The sequence below is a fragment of the Rhea americana genome, unplaced genomic scaffold, assembly GCF_003343005.1.
Source record: "Rhea americana isolate MKP2758 unplaced genomic scaffold, rheAme1 scaffold_43, whole genome shotgun sequence".
Classification (NCBI taxonomy): Eukaryota; Metazoa; Chordata; class Aves; order Rheiformes; family Rheidae; genus Rhea; species Rhea americana.
In genome coordinates this window covers 990,871-1,014,999 of record NW_028186568.1, presented here as the reverse complement: position 1 = coordinate 1,014,999, position 24,129 = coordinate 990,871, and the positions used below count along the sequence as shown (strand labels likewise).

Here is a 24,129-nt window from a genome sequence, read left to right as displayed (position 1 = left end):
CTAGTCAAAATCTAGGCCTCTCAAAGAAACCAAACATTTTATTCACACCAATCTTTTTGTCTCCCAAATAAATACTGTTGTCACGTGTTCTTCATTGCTGATAGACTCGTAACCTGCAGTATGAAGATGGGGACAAACAAAGGTAGCTGGCTGTGCAGAGGACCTGTTCCATTCCTGATCCACGGCTCTCATTGTGCCACGGCAGAACATACAAACTTCTTTTTCTAAGCAAAAGTGCGTCATTTACCATGGAACGAAGGCATGTAGTTTAAGGCAAACTGCAACTAGTGTGACAAACAGGAGGAGGGAAGGAAGACTTAAGTATACTTTATAAAAGCACATTTATTTCCCTGACATCCTCAAAAGAGATCACGGTTTGGAAAAAGCAGAATGTTTTCAATACCTATTGTTCTCTCTGGTGCTACTTGCTTTTACATGACATGAGAACTAATTACTGGGCTTGAGTTTGAATCACAGAATTTTAGCTTAAAAAAAAAGAAAAAGGAAAAAAGAAAAGCCAGAGCCACTCTTAGTATATATACATGTCTYAAAATAAAAATAAATAAAACATGAAAATAAATAAAGGTTTTCTTTAAATTTACAGTTGCTTTTGTTACACTACCAGAAATAGGCAGGGGATATTTTCAGTGGCTTATTCTTATTTTGAAATTATAGATATAGGCATTAACTTCCATTGCAAAATCATCTCTCAACATTTGTAATCTTTGTTGATGGAGGAAAGAAGGCACACAAAGAAAACTAAGCAAGCTCTTATTCCCAGGTACAAACCCTTATTCGGTGATGAATGAATCCCTTCAGAAATCCTAATATCAGCACTTATAAAGGTGACCAATGTAAACAGCAAGTACTAGCTCATAATTCTTTTTGGATTCTTTGCCAATTTACAGAGCTTCAGAATTAGTGTTGAACCAGGCAGTGTTTTATTGGAAGAGAATGACAACGAGTTTCTGCAAACTGAAGAACCAAAATCTGCTGATGGTAATAGATGAGGTACCAGCCCCCAAAAAAGGCTCCTCTGTGGGTCGGACTGAGGAAAGTAAGAAGACAGGGCAYTTTGATATCCGGATCATATCTGGCTGCTTGCATACCCCCAAGAGATTTAGTACTATCTCTGAAAGCAGCCGTGTCAAAAATGTGCTTTGAAGCAACACAGTATCTTTTATCTAAGGCTATCTAAATACCATATTGATAAATTATGTTCTTGTGGTTAAAGCACTGAACTAGCGATAGGGCTTTTGTTCTCCGTTCTACCACAGATGTCTCAGTGTGTCCTTGGACRAACAACTGGAATTCCTGTGCCTCACCTGGCTGCTTGTAAACAAAGTGCCACCATGCAACTTCCCTGCATGAGTGGCATGAAAAGACCCTCTATTCATTTTGACATGGACAGGTCTCACAATGAGTCCTCCTGAAACCGATGAATACAAATCGACACTGCCCAGATCCAAGTTGCCCTAAAATTAATCATATGATTCATTAGGAAACAAGTTCTTCAGTTCAAAAATTACCAGTAACAATCTTCTCTTCTGGGCTTACTGCTCCCACAGATGACCCAAATAAAAGACCATTTGAAAGGTCATTACTCATTTCAATGTAAAGCAGGCAGCCTTGCTTTGATTGCAGAGGAACGTGATTTAAATTAGGCTTGCTGACTTTGTGCTGAAGAGGATTAATGTTTCTCACATGATCCTTAGCATGGCCTAGCTGTAGATGGTGACTGCTTTGGTTAAAGTCACAAGAGGATGTTCAACTGTCCACTTGGATATTTGCATCTAATAAAGAGAAAATATACTGGATGGAAATGGAGWTGTCAGAAAAAAACTGTTCAGGGCAGCAATAGAATTCTAGCAAGAAAAGAACTTGCTCAGCTCAAAGAGGAGGCACAACTCTCCTTACTKAGGCTCCTCTGTCCCGGGGTTTAACTCAGGGAGGAGGGCGATGAGGAGCAAGAGGCAATCCTTTTTCATAAGGTAACATGTACAGTAAATAGCTATAAGGACTCCCTACTGAGGACATTATAATTTGAGGGCTTTCTTCCTCATACCAGGCTTTAATGGAAAACAAGTTTCACCCTTTCTAAAGGAGTACTCTACAAAAAGCCTGCCAAGCTTGGAACGCGCTTGGGAGCCCCTGGGATGACAGGTGCTCTAGGAATGAAAGCTAATATTTATGATTATTGCTTAAAAGGAACAGAACAGAACACTAATGTAAAATATGAATGGCTGCTAGCRCTAAAAAACCTATTGTTGGCTTGGTACCAAAGAAGATAGTCTCAGTTCTCAAACYTGGCAAGGATTTAGGAGGTGCAAAAAATGGAAGAGACTCCTTCAAACAACAGCAAGAAAACAATCTGATCTGTAGCCCAGTAGGCATCTTGTGTGGGTTTTTTTCCCTTCTCCTCCTAATGTGCAGGCCATATGATCTCTCGCACTCCACCTCTGCCAGCCAAAACAGACTCCCATTAGCCACAATAAGCAATATTGGTTTGTACTCCTTATAAAGAACGAACCTACCATCCCTTAGGACATGAAAAGAGAAAAACATCCTTATTAGTGACCTAATGTTCTGGATTGGCCTGCCTAGATTAATTTCTACTCTCACTCAAGGCTAATGTAAATCAAATTTCTCTGTTTTACAGATCTACAAGAGAAGAGAATTGGGCTAACAGGTTCTGATCCTGCAAACACCTGCTTGCATATTCTCAGTTTGCCTAGATCTCTCCTATTGAGTTTTACACCGGTTGAAGATCTGACCCCTAATGTAGCATTCTACAGCTCCTAGAAAGGATGTTTTTCCATCCTAACTGGTACTGAGAAATCTTCACCTTAGTTTCCTACTTTACCCTAAGAGCTAAAAGAAAACCCTTAGACAGAAAGAGTTCTGCTTCTTCAGTTCTTTAAAAACAAGCTCAAGAGTGATTCTAGTGCRTAAGAAACCTTTGCAGCAGAAAACTCACATCATCTCAAAAAGTGATTTAAAAATTTTTTTTAAACATAGCTGAGAACATTACAGCATGCAAGAGGTTGAAAGCTAACACCAGACACATTTAAATTAGATATAAAGTGCTTAAAAAAAAAAAAAAAAAAAAAAGTGAGCACAATTAATGCGAACACTCCCTCTAGGTCACCAAAAGCCAAGCAACGTCCCCAGGCACTCAAAACCAACCCTACCCTACGTGGGAGCAGGGGGCAGAGCACACTCCTGCAAGTCCCTCAGCGCAGCTTCCTCCTGCTGCTGCTCATGGCTCTGTATTAGAAATGGTAACAGAGTCTCCTTGGCCCTTTTTCTGTCTTTTTTTTCCCCTTCCCTTCAGCTATTCAGGCCAACTCTGGCTAATCAGGCTTTCTAAGGTGGGCTCAGTCATTGCCATGGCAACATGCAGTCCACAGAGTCCTTGTGGTATCTACAGCGCCTTGGAGAAACACATACACCTTGGTGCTTCATGAGAGGCACTCAGAGAGCACAACTATCACCTGCTATACTGACACATTCTGCTACAGTCTTATCTCTGCCCGTACGAATATCTTCTTCTAGTGCCRAATAGCTCATCACTCATTCTATCACCTGTCCCTCCCCCAAAAGCAAGTTCTTTAAAAATTGACACAGACGTATGAAGAAGATGAAAAAGAAAGGTGTAGGAAGGGAAACGCACCTGGAAATACTACTCTCTGGCATTTAAATTCACCATTGTAAGAATGCTGCAAAGTTTGTCCTATTTCTGCTTTGAAGAAAATCCTGTTTTGTTCTTTGGAAAAGGAGAAAGCTCTTTGGCCTTTCTTTCCACTCTTCTCATGCTCCAGGAGAGGGGTGGCAGCCCAGGAGCATGGTAGGTGCTGCTCTTCCTCCTTTGCAAAACGGCTCCTGCCTTAGAAAYGCAGCTGCCCTGCAACAGGCAGACCAGGCCTGTGTTTGTCCAAGCGCCGCGTTAGATTTGAACAGCACTAAAAATGGGTCTGGCTGGAACGCTTTGATACACTTTCCTAGCCATCGGCTCTGAGGATCACGCTCAGAATCTACCGTGACTCCGTTTGCCTTTGCCTGGTCGTGCCGCCTGGTTCTCACACCCAGCTGGTGTGGGAAGGTGCTGCAGTGAGGTGCTACACAAGTGTCTGCCGCGCGAGGTATGAACAGAGCGTTTATGCTGCTCACACTTAACACACTCTTCTCCCATGTGCAGCCACAGAGGAGGCTCTGACTCCCAGCACCAGAGTATACAAAATCTTATTTCACTTCTTTATGTAATYGTGGTTGCTCTGTGGAAGAACCTGATTCCACATCTTGCCTATTTTTTATGCGTGCATGTGTATAGACTTCAAATGCATAATGCAGYGTCATGCTGATCTTTATCAGACATAATTGCACCATGCATGCCCTTCTTCCCATCTCTTTTTCTGTGTTTAAATCACTGTCCACTGTCAGCTGGSCAGTAGCCACAAACAGACCAGACCCTGCCACTACCACCTGCTTACCGTTAATAAGAAAAATATTCCTGCTACCAAACGAGGAAGCAAAGAAATCCAGAGGCACCCACAAATGAATCTCAGCGCGCCCAAAATAATTCACCACTCAGTCCCCCAGTCCTAACCATAGGAGAGCACCTTCAGACAAAATTCTTCACTCTGATTTTTTCCCCATGAACAAATTCAGGGAGACAAGAGTGAGCAGTTGYCAAGGCAGGCAGATAACTCTCAGCTAGTGCGTTTATAATACGTTGTAGTTATCTTTACCCTGTTTAATTTACGCACTCATACACAAACATGCACACTATTTTACAAGCCCTGCATATGCACTTCTCAGCCAAGTATCATTTGCACATGCCCTCTTCCACTGAAATCAAATCCCCAAAGAATGCTGAATTTAARAAACACGCCGTGTGTTCAGAAACAAACAACATGTATAGTCATCAGATCTCTGGGACTCCCTGACTGTGTGTAGACCGCTTGGGGAGACCCATATCCTTAACTGTCCTTTCTAATTATATGAAGAATAATCTGCAGCCTAATGTCGAGATAAAGGTTGGCAGGAGGAGATATGAAATACACCTGACTGCTTATCATCCATGTATTTTAATGCTAATGCATTTCTRTAACTGTATAATAGACATGGACAAAATTATGATCGCTCTGTAAGACTGGGAATACCATCTTTATGGCATGTGTWTATAATAGGCCCAACTCTTCACTAAGTCAAATTTCTATAAATCACCCAAGTGAATGTGGACTTCCACCRGTGCCACTCTCCACTTTTTCAATCTATCCTATTCTGCTGGTGTCTCACTCCTATGCAGATACRAAGATAGTATTATCCCCATACTACAGAGAGCTTGGAGGGACAAAGGCTAGAAATGAAGCTGGAGGAGTCTTCTCTTCCTTGTATCAGACCCCAGGTAACTTGTCCAATACCTGACAGACTGGCTGCACCTAGACTAGCAGATCAAACCAGTAAATCAGGGCGCAAACAGAGCAACTCTACCATGCGTACATTCAACTGTTAGCACAGTCCCAAACAGTTTTGGTCCAGGCTAACTAGCCCTCTCCTAAACAGTTCCCAGGCACAGTTCAGGAATCGTTCCCACTGGGTAGTTTGTACGTGGCTGTGTAGAGGCAAGAGACTTTATCCGTATCATCACGGCCAGGCAGTGTTACTCAGCCACAGAGCCAGAGAGCAGTTCCTGTCGCTGCCTAGTTTATTAGCACAGAYGTAGCCATTATATCCATATGTGACCTAGGCTTGTGCCTTGGGCTTTGGCCTGGTGACCCAACCAACCTGCTTCTGTTTTGATCAAATCAGGACACATTTCTGCTGGAACCTGAGCCAATCACATAAGGCCTCTCCTCCACCTCGCTTCAGTGTAAAGTCAAACAAGTTAACTTCAGCTACAGATGGCTGAAGCTGACCTAAACTAATATATCTGACTTTGAACAGGACCAGAGGAGAAGAGTTCATGCAGTCAGCACCACCTCCCAGTTGAGAACTGTACCGGTCCACAGGAGTGTTCCACCTCTGCTTTGCRCCACTAGCAGAAAGCCCGTCAGGTTAGCTTAACCCTCTGGTGTCCTCTGGGCATTCCTGAGTCTTAGAAAGTGGAGGAAATGGTGCTATACTTGCCTRTTTCCCCAGCTGGAGTGATTTATTTTGACTTCACACCACAGAAAGCAGAAGAGGTGCCTCACAGGGCTGGCATTTCAGCGTCAACATCAAACAGCCCAACCTTTCATCATGCAGACACCACACAAGGCCTCATTCCCCCAGCCCCAGCATGCCAGCCCACTCTTCAGAGCCTAAGGAAAGTTTCTAACACTACCGAGAGGATGCCATAGGCCAGCTGAGGACTTCAATTGCCCGAGTGGGCAGCACATGAAGACAGGCTGGGCTCAAACCCAGACTAAACATGTAATACAGACATACCCCAAGAGAGTCTGTGGCATAGCCAGGAAATGAAGCTAGATTTCCTGAAACCCAGGCCAGAATCTTAACCACCAGTCCACCCTTCCTTTCTTCTGTGAATATAAACCAAAYCTTTTGATGGCGGGACAGCAGCGACATTCAGTCATTTTGTTTTCACTTGATAAAAAAGAAAAGACAAGGGTGCCTGCACAGCTTATCGCCTGTATTCTCTGTTKGAGAAATCTGACCTTTTGGAAAGCTGTGCTAGCAATGCTGCCTGTGGAGCAGCTGCAGAAACCTCTCCTGTGTGAGAGCCCATTAGTGTGACAYGGTGTCACGGCTGCTGTTCTGCAGGGTGATCCCGTCTAAAAGGGAACACACCCCACTCCTCCTCAATAGCCTAGACACCGCAGCATCTTCTCTTTGCAGCACTAAGCTATGGAAAGCCAGAAGTTTACAGACAGTGCAGAAACCTGCACCGTGCCGCCTTCTTAATTTCTTTGGATTCTAGTGCTAGGAATTGTCCTGCTTTCCACTGGGACGTATAAGTGATTAGAAAGAAATTTAACAAATATCTCTTATATCTACRTGTGAAACATTTAGGTCCTGTTATGTTCCAAGGGAGAGTACTGCTATGGGAGATGTATCAGCACTGTTCCAAAAAGGCAACTTCTATGTTCCCAAATAGGTCAGGAGAGATTGCAGACAAAAGCAAACATTGCAAAAATCTGTTTCCAATATTTGTTTGAATTACAGCAAAGAAATTGCTTGAATAGGTTTTAGACTCCTTTTCTTTTTCCTAATAATGAGCTTTTTATTTTTTTGCAAGCATGCTCCTGGAATGAGAAGTCTCATAGTTTGTGGATATGTTCACACTGGGAACATTCACGTGACCTTTCAGATCACATTCCTCCTATTTATAAGAGTATTAGTCATCCACTTAGAGAGCAGAACTAATACCATGTTTGTTAAATGACTAAATGAGCACTATGAATAACCAGTGGTGGGTACTTAAAACCACAGTCATATCCAAGAGCACACAGAATCCATAGGCTAACACATGTTTAGACAAAGCACAAATAATAATACTGCACATAAAATATATTTGAATGGCAGTTTGAAGATAGTTCACACACAGGAAAAAAGGGCTAAATTCATTGCATAGCCTGCTTTTCAGAGATAGTTCACCCAGTTATTTAGACATATAGGAGAGCCAGTAACAGTGCATGACAGTTGGAGACTTAAATTTAAGAAAAATACAGGTAGAAACTCGAGGAGAAGCATCAGTGAATGGCACACAATTCCCCTCTGTTGGAACTTGGCCATGACACTACATAGAAAATGTCAGGAGTGTTGTACTACAAGTTTGCAACTTTGTCACTGGCAAAACATGAGGCTTAGGAGCTGCAAGTAATGACTAATTTGTTAACTAACATGTTGCTCAACTTAGCTCCATGGAAAGCACAACACAAACCATGTGCGTTACTAGCCCCAACGTGTTTGTGAAGTCCCAGCCAACATCAGTAAACTTTCCATGTCTCAGATCTTACCAGTGCCTCCAGCAAACTGCTGCAAACAGTATATCAAACCCTGGATCAGGAGGAATGGTACTTCCTAGGTGTTGAGGACTTCCCTGCTTTCTGGGTGCAGCAACATCAGCACTTTGGGAAGCATTTGGCAGAAGATAAGTGTAGTCAGTGCACTCAGACCACTTGGGTGAAACCATATAAGTGCACATATCTAGCAGGGGAAAATCWGCAGGAGAGGAGAGGAAGGGTGAAGGACAAAGAGGAGGGAAGAATAGGAAGTACAGACAGCAGCAAGGAGAATGAAGACAGACAGCAGGCTCATGTGCTCCTCCCTAAAGGAAACACAAAAGTACTCAGGCTGTGTGAGATTCAGGTTTCTGACAGTAGGATAAATGGAAGTGGCAACATTAGTGCAAGGAATTTATGAGGACTTTGAAAAATGATGTGCAAATTACAGGCTGGAACACAGAGAATTAAAGGACTTTGACCTTGAGTTCCCAGCTGTCCCTCAGTTTAGCGTTCATGTTTGATGATACATACGCTGCATTGGATGGTGGTGTGGCGACACTAGGATGCCTGGGTGTTCTCCGCTTTTGGCCAAGCCCCCTTGGATGAAGATGGACATTATCAGCAGGAGGTGCCTGGTTCTAGTCACATGGCAGTGTTAGGGAACTGCCCTCTGCCAGCAAACTTTTCTAGTGTCAACATGGGAGATAAATACCATGCCAGAGGCAGCAGCTGAAATGTAGGGCAGGAACATGGCAGATAAAGGTGCAGATACCACTTCCTCATTGCAGTCTCTGTGAATGGTCTTGCCTATTCAATACAGAGGATGTTTTGAATGGCAGAGCCCAGGCAGTGAATCATTCTATAATCACTGCTGGTGTGTCCCAGCCTCAGTGCATCATCAAACCCTCCTTCGGGTCAAGTAATCATTTGAGTATGAATCACTGCTGCACAGGTTTCTCTTAGCATTCTCTGAGCAGAGCTGTTTGCAGGGTCGGTGTCAGTCAGATTAATAGAATGTGCTCCATTTTATCCATGATTCAGGGGACCTGCAAGGCTTGGTAGTTGCAGCTTTGCCATACAGACGCTGGCAGCATAGAGAGTTCCAGCAGACAATGTGGTATGCTAGTCCCCAGATAAAAGTCAGGCAGCAAATTGCTGACTTTATAAGTTATCACTGTTCCCTCCAAAACTCCTCATGGGTAAAAGGGTTAATACTTCTCCTAGTTAGAAAAATGTTGCTTGTGAGCCTGGCTCCCCAAATCATAGACTACTTGAGACTGGAAGGGACCTCAGACCATCTGGTCCAGGACCCCACYGAAAGCAAGGCTTTGAATGCCCCACACCTTGTCCTCAGAGTCAGAGCTGCCAACACAGAGGAACAGGAAATCCTGTACAAGCAAAGGGAGCACTTTCACTTGTGGAGCCCAGCTGAGATCAAACAGGTGAAGAGAAACCATAGAGGGGAAAAACAATCAAAAGAAATAAAAAGGGCAAGAGAGACAGAATAAGCTGAGGGAAAGAATAGTAAATCAAGAGGGAGGGAGAGCATGTTTGCTTCCTCTGTCAATAGGATAGAGGCTGGAAGAGTGGATTGTGGACAGTTCTCCTTCCTCTCAGTCTGCTGCACGTGCACGAAAGCTCCTGTTGCACATAGCAGCCATCTCCTGACACAGCTGAAGCAAAGGAGCAACCAAGGTTGCCACAGCTGGAAGATGGAACAGAGTCCTAGCTCCACCCTGCCCACAGTCTTTCCTTACTGAGCYTCTGAGAGAGGTGGAGGGAAGGGGGACCACCCTAATTCTTGTCTAGGCCAGATACAGAAAGGACTTGCCAGGTCTCACCCCCATCCTGTTGCAAATGATCAAATAATAATAGTATTTAGCACTTCCATAATTAACTCTGCACCACTCTGGTATCACAGACACAGCTAAATTGGAAGACATTAAGGTCATTATAATGAGCTTCAGTAGATCCTCTCAACTGGAGGCATTACTTAGCTAGCCCTCATTTTCATGGTTAAATCTGAATAAGCACCACGCATTGAGGTGAGGCTCACAGATGAGACACTTCTACATAAAGGCYGTCTCCTACTTGCAAAGGCAGAATCAGTGTCATTATGTATCATGTTTTACCAGACTTCAAAATGCTAAGGAAGGTAAGTCAGGTTATAACTGACTCCACCTAAAACCTGTAAGAGCTGCAAGACTATTCCCATGGCCTGGGGAAAGTCTGCAAGGATCTCCTACACATGGTAGTTGTTTCTCAGCAGCCCTTATTCTGGTCAGTAGAGCCCCCGCTTTTTACTAGCCAAAGGAAGCAACCACCACAAGTTYCCCCCTGCAGACGTCAATTTAGCAGGAATTCTTTCTCCTTTTAGCAAAGGGGAAGYGGCGAAGGCCAGCTGCTCTGGGGAGCACCTCACAGAGGTGGCCTAGGCAAGGTGCTGGTAAAGTCCTGGGCTGCTGGTCTGAGTGAAGAGAGGTGGGGGGGGGAGGTGGGACGCATGTAGATGTAAGGCTGCCCTGGACTCGGCACTGCTGGGGCTGGTGAGCAGAATCATGTCCTGAGCTGACTGGAGAATAGAGTGCTGCTGATCTTGGGTCTATTTTTAGCTTTGCTGAAGACTTCTTTGTACGGCTTTTATGTAAGAAAGAATTAATTACCTATTTAATTGTGGGTACCTCAGCATCCATGCAAATAAAGGCACTTAATTTCTCCCATTTTTGTTTGTCACTTACGTTTGGGCTGTGAATCCCTTTGGAGAACCTCAAGGGCTTCAAGGTATACCTGTGTCATTAATAATAATGTGTCCTTTTTGTCATTAAAGTAGGAAGAAATGTAAGCACACAGAAGAAACACTTGTTTTGCAATTTCTTATGTTCAAAAAAGGAACAAAAAGATAACAATGTAATAGCTCAGTTGGTTAAAGCATGGTGCTAATAATGCCAAGGTCACAGGTTCAATCCCCGTACGGGCTACCCATTTGGGGTTGGACTAGATGATCTCCAGATGTCCCTTCCAACCTTATCAGTTCTATGATTCTATGATTATAAGTAATACAGGAATGATGGAATACCAGGCTTTGACCAAAAGTAAAGGTAAAATCACTACAGCTGGCTCAGCATAACAGGAAATACTCAATAGAGTTAGTTGAGTATTTCAACCTTCTCAGGAACCTGAATRTGGAAATATGTTAAAAGCAGCATTACGTATCCAAAATATTGCCTGAATAAAGATGTGTTACTGTTGGACAAAAGTGTTATTTTGAATACCATGAAAGTTCTTCTTGCCAAGCATGAGCACAGACTTCTGTTTATTTGTTGGTGTCCAGTTCCTGTTGACACTACAAATAAATACAATCAAGTCAGATAATCTAACCCTGTGCTGCCATTCCCTAAAACAGATAAAATGCTAATGTATTTGTGACCTAAATCTGCTCAATCCATCCTCCAGCAACAGGTAAAAACACAAGATTTGGACTAGATCCAAACAAGCTTCAGCCATTTAGAGATACAGTTAAGACACAAAGTTGTATCTCTTCTTCAGGATAAACTAGCTATTACCAAAAGTACTGAGAAGCATGATATTCCCTGAGCTCTTGCTGTATCTACAGTGTAAAGGAGTTCCCAGTGTTATTTCCTTATATAACACCAATATACTGAAACCTCCATGCTGAAATCAGGCCATCGGACACTAAAAAGTTTATCTAACTACATGTCCAAATCTACCACATGCTGAATCAACATGTTTCAATGTAGTAATCAGCATCCAGATTATCACATGGCTTTGACATGCATCCAGCTGCTGAAACTGATTTTGATGTCCCAATATGAAACTTATTTGTCTTGCAGTTAGCAAATATGAAARGTGCCAATACATATATTCAATGTTTTCAAAGTGCTGGGATTGTGTTCTGGCATAAATTAGATCATTTTGACCAAGGCATGAATTTATAAATATGAGCCAGTTGATTAGAGAAATAATATAATTTGAATGCCAAATTCTAATCTTGTTACTCTGAAATAAATATGGATTAATTTATTTGGCATCCGGTAATTTACTTTGGTTTCACCCTAGAGTGACCAAGGCCACAGTTAATCTCTTTACAAAGTTTGATCCAAGTTTAGTCCTGTCAACAGTAGCAAGACAAGACCATATTATGATATGATCATGCAGCAGTTAAACAGAAAAGACAACATGCCAATAGAGTAAATATTGTAGTAACAGTCCTAGGGAAAAGTTTAGCATCCATATGTCAGGTAGGGCTCAAGTGGGTGAACCTGAGCCTTGTTCTTGAGACAATTCTCGCTTTGTTGGTAACACAGCTGGCAGGACTAGCTTTAAATGCAATTCATGCCTGGTCAGCTCACTGCTAATTCTGAGTGAAAGCTGTCACAGCTAAGCTGTTTCCTCCCAGACCAAGGCAGCCAATTTTCTGAGACTGGATCAGTGAGGGAGTTGCTTGCTGTGTGGACAGGACACTGTAGTGTGCTGGTGTGACTGGTCTGACCCATCCTCCCACGTCCTAGTTGTCCCTACAGCAGCACATCCCACAGCGCACTGCACTATGGGCTGGTGCTCTTGGTACRTGTCTTCCAGGAATTCACCTCCGTTGTTACCGCTCTGTCACGTCACTGCCCAGATCTTCCCAGAATTACTTGGCACAGACATAGCCAGACAGCATGGCAGATAGCCCTGCCAACATAGCTGCTGCTTGGAAAATGTGTCCTGTGGACATAAGCTGAGCACCTTACTAGTCACCCACTATAACACTTTTAGCTCGATACAAGGTCACAGTTGTGAGAGTAACATGAATGTGTCTTTGATGACATTGACATAAATTACCCATAGTTTCTTGCCAAAAAATAAGGAATGACAGAAAGTAGTGTCCCATGAAGAACAAATTAGATCTCGTTTTATGTCCCTTTACCCTTAGAAAATGGCTTTGAATGTCACTGAATTCTGACTTTGTCATACTCACCCAAAATGAACCAAACTAGGATGTCAGCTATGTTCATAGCTTGCCCCGTTGAACTGTTTTCTTTCTTGGATTTTATTTCAGGCCATTCATTAGTTCATTTTAACAATTGTTCTTTGGTACCACAGAGCAGCTTTAAGACACAAACACTCATCAAACATTTCAAATTTTCCTTTGGCATTGTCAGTAAAAGCACGTCCTTCAAATTTATCACAACCAAACAGGGCTCCTCCCAAGCTGGTGGGGCCAGAGGGAGAACTAAAGTAAGAGCCAGTCCTGTGACATACTGAGCACTTACAACTGCCTTTGACTCCACTTTGAAGTACAGGCAGCCAAACCCCCATAAGCGCAGGCTGGACACTTCCGAACAGTGGGTCTCTAACCAACTCAAAGTGCCTATTGGGGAAAGAAAACAGCTGTTCCTCTGTGCTTGCAGAGAAGGACAAGAAAAAGTAAAGGTTCTCTCTTGCCTGGTATGACTGCACCCTTGACTCATGTTGCCATTAAACAACCTTACTTTCCTGGAGAKACAGGGAGGGATGGAGTGAAAGCAATTCTGGAAGAATGAATTTATTGATGCTGCACTGGGCTGAAATCTGAAACCACTGTAACTGTGGGCCTTGAGAGAGCAAATCACCCAGCCCAGCCAGTTAGAATTCAAAAATGCAAACTAAGCCAAGCACAGTTTCCTCTTCCTAACCCCAGTCCTTCTCTCTGAAGGATACTTTGCATGTTTTAACCAAATAAAAACAGCAATCTAGACATGAAGAAAGCTTGCTGACTCCAGGCTGTATGTCAGCACAAGCCAGAAGGAGGTAAATCAGACAAGGTGCAGACATTCAACTCCTTTGGGAAAGCTTCCCTATTGTGTTAAAGAAGCAGCAAGCCTTTCACCCAARGAGTGACACACCTTTGCCTCCCACTGAACTCAGTACAAAACACAATTGGTTATTTAYRGAACAGAACCCCCTGAGCCTAATCWCACTTACGCTGGTTTTACACAGCTTTCACTGCCTCCTTTGGAGATACCCCCACTGGTGTACCTGAGATCAAACCTGACTCACCACCTGAGCGCTACCAGTGTCTAGGTCTTTCTTCCCCAACAAAATGTCAATCACAACACAGTTAGAAAGCTGTTTTTCCTCTCCCCTAGTTACTTTCCACTGAAGATACAGATTAAGAAGTGCAAGGCAGGAGGGCATAGACRGCTTGGAGCCTGCACACCGCCACTGGAAATGAGAGAATTCCATAAGCACCACTCTCRGCACATGCTGCACTTGAGCTAGCATTGGTGTCTTCCTATCTTCTAAGTCCATGCCACAACTAAAAGCAAAACTGAACTGTTTCAGCCCATGCGTTCTTGACAAATCAGCTCGGAAAAATACACAGCTTTTAGTTTGCTGATGGAAGGCCAACAAGACTGATCCTGATCATTACCTGGCCAGGCCATTCACTGAAGATTTAGAAAGTGCTAAGAAGGAGAATGCCCAGGACCGAAGACTGGAGAGGAGTCTCCCCCCCTTCCTCACTCCACAGAAAACTCTGTGATCACTGAACATGCCACACCATGCTACACAGAGGCAATTGCCATCCCAGCCATTGTATGATACTGTCCTGTGGTACAAGCCTGGAGCAAGGACGTACTGCAGAAGTCCCAGATATCCTTGAAGGCAGGATTACTTACTTATTTATCACAAAATCCAGATGAGGTTGTGCTACTTATACTGTTGTAGTGCAAGGAGGATAGACTGACACTTTTTACATTTCCAGGAGACTTATTTTAGCAACTGATGACGTATGGGGACAGGATTCTCCAAATTTCCTCAAGAATATGAAATCRTATGTCCTCATATGTCATTAGTTCTCCAGCCACCACTCCTCAACCTAGGCAAGCACTATTTAAATCCCTAGGCTTTCTATATTTCTTTCTCTGCTAGTTCACTGCATTGTCCCCTGCCCTCTGTCCTCCCATGGGGCACAAGACACTCACTTTGGGAAATGATAACTTTCTGTTAAAGCTGGCTGAGCTGGTTCTGCCCAAAGACTGTGTGTGTACGCAGCCAGGGTCCTGAGTTACATATCTTAAAGAAATGAGCAGCTTACCCGGGTGAAATTAGGTAGAGGTAATGGAAACATATTCCTGCCCAGTATCTGAGCTGTTTCTATGCACTACATTGCTCATGCCTGCTAGCTCACAGATGCCCTACAAGCTAAGAATACTCCAGATGACTTGCTTTTTCATGCCACCCTCACATGTTTCTAAAAGCATCTCTCCCTTTGGTCACATGGCAGCAAGTACAGACTTGCTTACACACACTTACGTTACTAGTGAGCGTGCTAAACACATGCTGCACAGGTGAGCCCTGTAACACWCTCTATGGATAAAGAGCCATCTCTCCACCCACACTGTCACGTTTTTCTCAAGTACAACCCCAGGTATAGCCCTATGCAATGCCTTGCCACTTTCAGATGAAAGCTTGCTCATCCTCTCCTCCACCCCTCTGAGCTCAGCAATCAGGAATACAGAGGAAAACTTCAGACTGTTAAAGCTTGGGACGAGCAAACAACCAGCCCACACTCTGTCCGGCAGCGTGAATACTAGGTTATGTGAGGGCACACCAACAGCGCTCACATGCCATTGCAGGGTTATGAGCACTTCAGATCTAACTGACTCTGCTCAGGAGACTGAAATATAAACAGTACTTTTCTGGGAGGAGCAACTCGCATCCAAATACTCCTCCATCTTAGTCACAGGTTAAAATAAATAAATAAACAAGCCCATAATAATCTTGCAGTTGGCTTGCTCATAGCCATGTGACTGGTGTCAGCTTTTGCCCTGAGGTGAAATATGGACCCAAAGGCTGGGTCCTGGCTTTGCATTGCTCCAATAGCACACGCAAGATGCAAAACTAGTTAGGATGCATCCTAACTAGGATGGCATGGACTATCCCTTGCAGCGTAAGGGAACACCGGCCCCTGGGTGATATCTGGCAGATAGCAGAGCCCAGATGCACACCACCTGCTCCCAGCTCCATCACACTTACATAAGGGAACTACTGAGGGGGCCCAGGACACATTTAACCTTCATGTGACCATGTGTAATTGAGGGGAAGTAGAGCAGGCCTGGGTCTGCTCTTGTTCCCATGCAGAGCCAAGGGAAGCAAAAGAAACAAGGGCCACTGCGCAGCAGGGGAGTTTGGGAGGCTGGGAAAGGGAAGGACTAAGATAACAGTCCCTTCTTTACCCATCTTTTGCTGAATGAGGATAGCTGTGCTGGGAGCCAAGAGGGCACACTGGGGCAGGATCAGTCTGGACTTGCTCTGTTTCTCATGCTCCTTCCCCCAGCATCTGCTGCTGGCCACTGTCAGAAGCAGGATAAAGAGCTAAGTAGACGCTGGAGCTGGCACAGCAGAGCCATTCCTATTGCACTGTCTTGTGCGCTCTAAGCTTGGCCAGGGCTCCACTGTGTGTATGAAAGACAATCTCAGCATTAAATGTATTTCTTCTCTTAATCTAAACTAGAAATAGCTCAAACTAGAAACAGCCTACAACRTCAGTAGACTATGTTAAAATATCTAAGTATAATCAGGAACGCAACTGGAGGAAAACTTTAGGACATTTAAGCACGGGGTAAGCAGCCATCACCATATATCTTAACAAGAACTATCCCAGTGGGCTCTGAAAACTAAGTACGGTATATCTGCCTGTTGCTAGTTATATTTACTGTTTTTTTTTTTAACTGAAGATGAGTCAGGAAAAGAAAAAAGTCCTTTATTGTTGTGGAAGCAGAAGGATGTCTCCTGAGGGTGTATGTAATGTACTACTGTCACGGCATGACAATGGAAAAACTGACTGCTGAGCCAACCAAACCCCCATAAATACCTAATGATATCTCTTCTGGCCCAGATTTTCTACAAGTCGGTGCCTGAACTGCATACAAAATGACAATCAATATGAAAGAATCTCTCCTCAACAGAGCCAGCATTTAAAAGCTCAACTGAGCATTATATTTTAGTTCATACAAAGAAATCCTTTTAGAAGTCTGCCACAATAACTTAAAGGTGGTGATCTAGCAAAAAAAAAAAAAAAAAAAAAAAATCTGCTAGGTCTCTCCTGACCCTCTTCCCAATGCTTCCCCCCATTAACACAAAGAACAGATGGTTTCAACAAACCAATATCATTATTAATTATAATATTGTTATAAAAACAAAACATGCAAAGAGACATATCAGATCTGCATTCATGTGGGACAAGAACAAAATCTTCTTCCTTTTCCCCCTTCCCTTCTTTTTTTGGCTTCAGTAATTCCACCACCTCATCTAAGCAGCTTGGAACATGGCTGTGCCAAACACCTGACCTAGTTATAGGTATGTGCACAGGGACAGTGAAACCACTGTGAGAAAACCCGGCCTTGGCAAATTTCTCTGGCTGCCTGCCAGCATCAGCACCTTGGGCAAGTGACTCTCCCCAGCCATGSTTACATCAGCCAGCCACCACCACCACCTCCCAGAATGTCAGGGCACAGGAAGAGCTGCCAGTAGAGAGAGGCAGTAACTGGTTTTTGAAATTGGCTTTCCAAAAAAACATTACAACACCCTTGCTGATTTCCAATGGGTTTGTTCAGTTCCTCCCTTCCCATAAAGACCACACAGATTTTGAAAGAGCATTTAACCTTGCTACAGCAAGGAAGTCTTTGGGGCCCAGCTCTCTTCTGGCAGTTGCTTTGCAGTGGAGTGATTCCACTGACTTTCTCCATTTTTTCCCCCAATTTACACCATGGGGCAGAATCAATCTCATAAGCTGATATTCAGAGAAAAAACCCCAGAGCTACACATATATTCTTTTTCCAAAGAGTGATTCCCCATGCTATTCCTTCTCCAGTACAACTGGGAGGCAGGGGTGGAAGAAGTGAGTTGACTAAGAAGCCCCTCATGACTTCACTCACACATCGTCTCTCTGCCTCTTTTCTGCCTGCTCTGTTCTCTTGTTAACTGCCAGACTTGCACTCGCTTGGCACAAGCGGCAGAACCTGCAGAAGCTCTGATGGGAGACCAGTATTTCCTGCCTTCCCAAGCCACCCGCTCTCAGGGGCACAGGCTGGGACTGACAACACCAGAGATGCATGTGCTGTACCTAGGACAACACTGGCTGGAGCACTACTATTGGCAGAGCTGACAGCCAAATTCCTCTCTCAGCTATTGCCCAAATGTAAATTTAGAGTAACCCCCCTCTGCAGCAGTCACCCAGGATTTACTCTGTGGGAGGGAAGAGAAAAGAATCTGGACAAAGAGACGGTGCTTTGAGAGAACCATTCACAGCTCAGGTGTAAGCACAATCACCTTATAAAAGAGAGTAAAATTGGTGGGAAAAAAATGTTGTTCCTGGCATGTGAGCACTTCTATATTGATTCAACACTTAAAAATGCACTGAAGTGAGGATGCCCTTTCTTCAAACCCTCCAGCAAACTCACTTTCACTCTTGGCAACTTGCTCTCTCCTCACTCCTCAGCTAGTTCACTCTGATGGCAACAGCACCTACCTAAAACAGCTTCTCAGTACTTCRCTGCTGGGCCCAACCAGTCTCTGTGCTGCCTCTTCTTGTTTCCTTTTCTCCTTTATTATTTAAAATGCTTCTAGAGGAGAAGCTGGAATTTCTGCCCTTCTAAAATGACTATTCTGTGATATAATCCACCAAGGACCTGATTATCCTAGCAGGAGCAGGGAGAAATTCTTGCTGAAGTCAATGGGGAACTCTTCATCTGGGAGGGCTGCATAGCCAGGCCCCACACTGCTAACCTACCCCCGGCGCTGTCTGTCCTGGGATGGGAGCCCATGTAGGTCTGCAAGTCGGCCAAATCAGTGCAGCTTTTCCCAAGTCAGAGGCTCTGCAAGGATTATTTGGCTGCAACATATCATATGACTTTGTTCTTAGAGTTACATTTTAACTGAGAAAGTTTAACAAGTATGACTTATGGGCTTCTAAAATTGGCAGTAGAAAAATGAGCTGAGGAAGTCATGGAAAAAAACCACAATCGAGGCCATTCCATGTTATGCACAGTTTCTGGGCTCTTTTTCCAGTCTTCTGTTTTTTTGGATGGTGGAAAATATTTTCCAGCTACACAGGTCTGGCCTCACTGAGCACATATTTATGCCAAGTTTATAAAAAGCAGCTGCAGACAGGGTTGAATGAAAGGATCACACTGCTGTCTGTCTTCCAGAAGGTGCTTCAGTTCACACCCTGTCCCACAGAGTAAGGCTTATTTCTCAAACCTCCATGAATTTATGTAAAGAGGGATAAAATTCAAACCTCACAGCATGAACAAATATGGCTGTGCATGTGAATGGGCATTTAGGTATGTAATCTATCTATCAGTATCAGTCCTGGCCACTGCTAATTTTGGCTTTTAGTGCTAGAAGTTTACCACCCATTCCTCTGACCTCTCCCCACCCTTCACCCCGTCCATCTTCCATGAATACAACGATGGGGAGAGGACTTTCAGGGCCAAGCCYCTGGTTTTAGCATACCTCTGCAGCCTGCTTCACAGATAGATGCTCTCACACTGCTTTTTTGCTTTCAGCAAAATTCAAGCTTCACCAATCTCACGTACTCTTAAGACTGCCAGATTYTAAGGCTGGAAGGGATCATTATAATCACATAGTCTGACCTCCTCCATAGCACACAGACATAGAATTTCAATTAGGAACCTGGACAGCAGAGGCATAGCCTTAATTTTCAGTCCTGTCTTGTCAGAGCCTTAGCCTGGTACACTAGAATTGCAAGAGTAGAGTCACAAATAACTCTTCATCCTCCTAAACAGAATAGCTACAGGAAACATGGTGGGAAGACAAACTGAAAGTAAATGGATATAAAAAGGTAAGGTAGGTGGTAAACTGCAGATCATACATTACAATTCTGTACCCTGCTGTTTTTTGCAGTCAAATGTCTTAGAATAACAGTACTGAGAATGACAGTGTTACATCAGGAATATCGGTCAAGACAATATTTCCTGGCAATTGTTTGAGAAAAGCTTTTCTCACAGCTAATTGCTCCCAAGAGACTGTGTTTTCTCTGTTTTTTGAAGGAGAGCGATTAAGAAAGAAGGTTTTTAAACCTCTGCACCCTGCTGTGGGACAAAGAACTTGGGGGAAAAAAAAGGAAAAAAGAAAGGAAAAGGCACAACAGCTGTAATGTTCTATGAAATGATTTTGTTCTGTTCTCTTGCTGGAGTGGTGGGTGCAATCATCAGCTTAGCAGAGATAAACACAGAAAGAGCAAGAATTTTACAGGAAAGAGAAAGAGACTCTCAACTCCCGGAGTACCACATTGCCATCTAGCGGCACAGGTTCTGAGAAGACAGACTAAACAGCGCCCTGCAACCTCTTCATGCCTTACAAGGTTTGTACCTGCTATATGTAGCAGGCGTCCAACCTGGAAACAGGGTTGAGTTTTCCTTTTGTGCTTTACAATCAGCCTTGCTAAATGCAAAACCACTTGGTCTATAAATGATAGGTGTAGGAAGGCAAAGGAAAACGGGAAAAATTCTACTGAAAAACTTTAAAATCTGCTCTTATATCCAAATTTGGCTTTGCACTGTGAAGAGTTAGTGATCACACTAAGGCCTGAGGACTGTTTTCTTTCATTGCTGCTCCACAGAGAGCTACAAGAGCCCTATCATGTTCTATGAGCATCATCCAGATGTCTAAAGCAAAATGATGGGTTGGCAGGAACAGCAAGCATTACTTTGTTTGAAGGTGACAGGCATGAATCTGGAGCTGATGCCCTGTTCCAAGTCATGTCCGACCAAATGCATCAGTACTCAGGTGCCCTTGCTTCTCTCTGCAGTACCATCCCTTTAAAATTTAACTCCATTATGTGCCTCTGTAATGACACATTTCCTTTGTATTCTGAAAAGATTACAAATGTTAATCTTTCAACACTGAAAAAAAATAAAAGTCAAAATACTTAGCACTTCAGGCAGTATGCTCTGGAAAACACCAAGCAAAGGACAGTGAACTGATCCTTTTGTATGACCTTCATATGAAAAGTTAAAAAGAAGGAAAGAACTGAGTGTATGTGAATTCTGATGCTTATAGAAAGATGTTAAACTTGGAAGGTTCTGCCCATAGCAGATTCTAGTTTAGCCAAAAAAAAAAAAAAAAAAAAAAAAAAAAAAAAAAAAAAAAAGTCCTCGTGCCTGAAATCTGCCAGGAGAGACCACCATTGGGAAGCAAAGGAAGTAGGCTTGCATCTGGCATCCTTCTAGACTGCCTCCAAAACTCTGCCTCATGGCAAAGTGCTATTTGTTCTTGCACTTGTTCTTGCAGTGGAAATATATGACCACACTCACCAGTTTATGGGCAATAAGGATGACTAGCAGTAGACTGCATTTTGCTCTGGTGCAAAGAATAGCAAAGGATTCTGTATCTAAATAATCATTAGTCTCATCCCAGCCTCCCCTCATCTTTGGTCCTGGGTCCTGTGAGGCTTCGCAAGAGCACAACTGTTCTGCATACGCCGTGCCAACGAGGGTGATATTCTTTGCTAGCAGCAAAAATAACTCAGTCCTCCAAGAAGAAATGAAGAAACGGTTAAGTTACCAAATGTGAAAATGATCTATGCTGCTCCAATGTGTCAGTCTTAGAGTAATCTGTCTTTGAAAGCCCAAAGCCCAGACCAAGGTGTGTCTTTGTCAACGATTTTCAAAATTGCTGCTGCATCAGTCAACAATAAAGTTTGTAGAGTCATCCCCTGAGACCAAGTACACAACACCTGGAACATTACCAGGCATTGGGAAGGCAGAATTTGAATAGCAAGTTGAGAAATGAGGAAGTCCATGAAAGACGCTGAGTCCAAGTGGCTGCTGGTTCTGTCAGACTCTAACATCTTGCCTTTAGTTTTTCCTAAACAAAAGCTAAAGTCTCCAAGACCCTGAGTTCTGAGAACTCAGAGCAGCCACAACAGCAACCACAGGAACACTAATAAGGTCCAAACAAGAGCTGCTGTCACTGGTTTTACTGAAAATGCACTGCTCAAGGCAGGGGACATAAACTTGCAAAAAGGTGCCCCCTCTACAGTCTAATCATAGATATTATCAGGTCTGATGAAAAATTCTGACGGCAACCCGGTGGAGAAAACACTACCACTGACCTTTGCAGTCTCCTAAGAAACACCATCTCACAAACAAAACAAAGGGAGAGATTGACTAAACAGAACCCAATGGTAGTATGGGAAGAGAACTACTCTAATATCAAAATATTCCATCCCAGGGTCTCTATGTACTTTAGAAAAACACTTTAAATTATGAACACTTACTTCCATGCTTGCCCAGAGAAGCCAAGGCACTCAAGTGGTTAGCCCAAGCTCTCCTTGAGAACCTGTCTGTTGGTTCGTGAGGGTGGTAGGCCACAAGAGTCTGCTCATCTGAACTTCTATATATATCACTACTATATAGCCAACATTCAGGCACACCCTCTTCTCCTTTCCAGACATCATCTCAAAAGCAGCCATCCTGCTCAACAGGTAACCTCTGCTCTAACCACTAAGACCTTTGGTGTCAGAAAAAAGCTTTAGAAGGCTGCATGATTTTTAAGAATGGGTCAACAGGCCAAGATTGAGCTATAACTTTCTCACAGTAAAGCACCCTCTCTAGTTTTTAAACAATGTATCAGGTCCTCATATCTTCGCAGTTTGCAATCCAACACACCGGATGGATGCTGACTTACTGTATTGTTTTCTGATTGCCTTATTTATACCTGTATCCCTACTTTTCTATTTGCATGACGGGCTCACTGAATTTAAGACACAATGGTATGGTCTGATCGTTAAGTTTTAACAGATCAGTCAAGAGTTCCTTTTAAAGTTGCTACCAAAGAGCAAGACAGATTTTTGAAGGCTTACTCCTTACATTTGCAATGCAGAAGCCACTTGTGAACTGCAGGACTGCCAGCAGAGTAATTAACCCAGGAGTGACAATTCATATTATTTCATTTCAGTTTTGAAGGTTTCCAAAACTTTTTAATCATAAAGAGCATCTTCTTTTTTTTCTTTTCTTTTTTCTTTTCTTTTCTTTTTTTTTTTTTTTTTTTTGGTAAGTTTCATCATTTACAACTAGGTTAATGCCTGAGATTTGACTTTTTCTGATGGTATTAGTGTCTAGTATTGATTGGTTAACCAGTCTAAAAATAACATGATGTAAAAAAGGAGTAAGCTTTAGAGTTTTACACACAGTTCACATAAACAAAACACCCACCCAGTAACTACCAAAGCAATCAGACTGTCCTAAACCTTACCTTCTCCCTTCCCGTGTCACTGTCCCAATGTCCTGTTCTTGACTGCTTAGGTTTCCATGAGAAAGAGGCCATGCAGAGTAAGTTACAGGATCACGACTGCAGACTGTGAGCTTGCAGAAGCATGGACTTCATCTTGGCAGGTTCTTCAGAGTGCCACACACATCTCTGCTGATACAGAAGTAATAATAATATTTTGATGCTAAGAATTCTGCCAGTGCCAATGGCCAGTAGATGACATCCCTACAGAGAAGTAAAAAAGGGCCCTTAGTTTTGGCAGACAATTTTAATATAAACAAAGGGGACTGGTGGTAAAGCTGAAAACTCAGGAGGGAGAGATAAAAGCAAAGAAATTAAATCAAATATCAACTCCCTCATGGTTACACAAATTCTGATCTTAGAGTGTCATTACAGCAAAGACCCAACTGGAAGAAATCAATAAACATGAGGGCTGTAACCTGGGGACAGATGGGGCTTCTTTTCTTTATATATGCAAAAACTTTCATCTTCTTGATTCCAGGAGTTTGCATTCTTCGCTGCAGTAACTTACAGAACCAAGTAATTAGATAACATGATGTGTGGTGAAAGTAAATTTCCAGCAAAATCAAATACTGTTTCCACCAATAATGAGATATTGTTACAAACTGATTAGGCATGAACCATTGATTTAAAAACACCAGAGGAGAGCTGGTCAAAAAACAAGCTTGCTCATGAATCCCTTTTCTCCATTTCTCCATTTAATTAGTCATTGCATTATAAGTAACAAATCCATGCAATAATCATTGTCATTTTAATCACAGCTGAAAGTACAATCCTTCTAATTAAACAATATTAAATACAGTAAAATATGCTAAGCAGGTTGTTTCAGAGCTCTGGGAAACGCTCTTTTACATATATGCCAAAACAGGCAAAGATTAGT

General features: G+C 43.0%; 1 long non-coding RNA gene across 3 annotated transcripts in view; it reads right to left on the bottom strand.

Annotated features, from left to right (window-relative positions):
- LOC146589858 (uncharacterized) overlaps positions 1-23,448 on the bottom strand; it is a 78,861-nt gene extending 55,413 nt beyond the window's left edge. For all 3 annotated transcript variants that reach the window (XR_014897096.1, XR_014897095.1, XR_014897094.1), the window contains exon 1: positions 23,214-23,448. This is a non-coding gene — a long non-coding RNA (uncharacterized LOC146589858). The remainder of the gene's footprint in view (positions 1-23,213) is intronic.
- Positions 23,449-24,129: the final 681 nt, after the last annotated feature.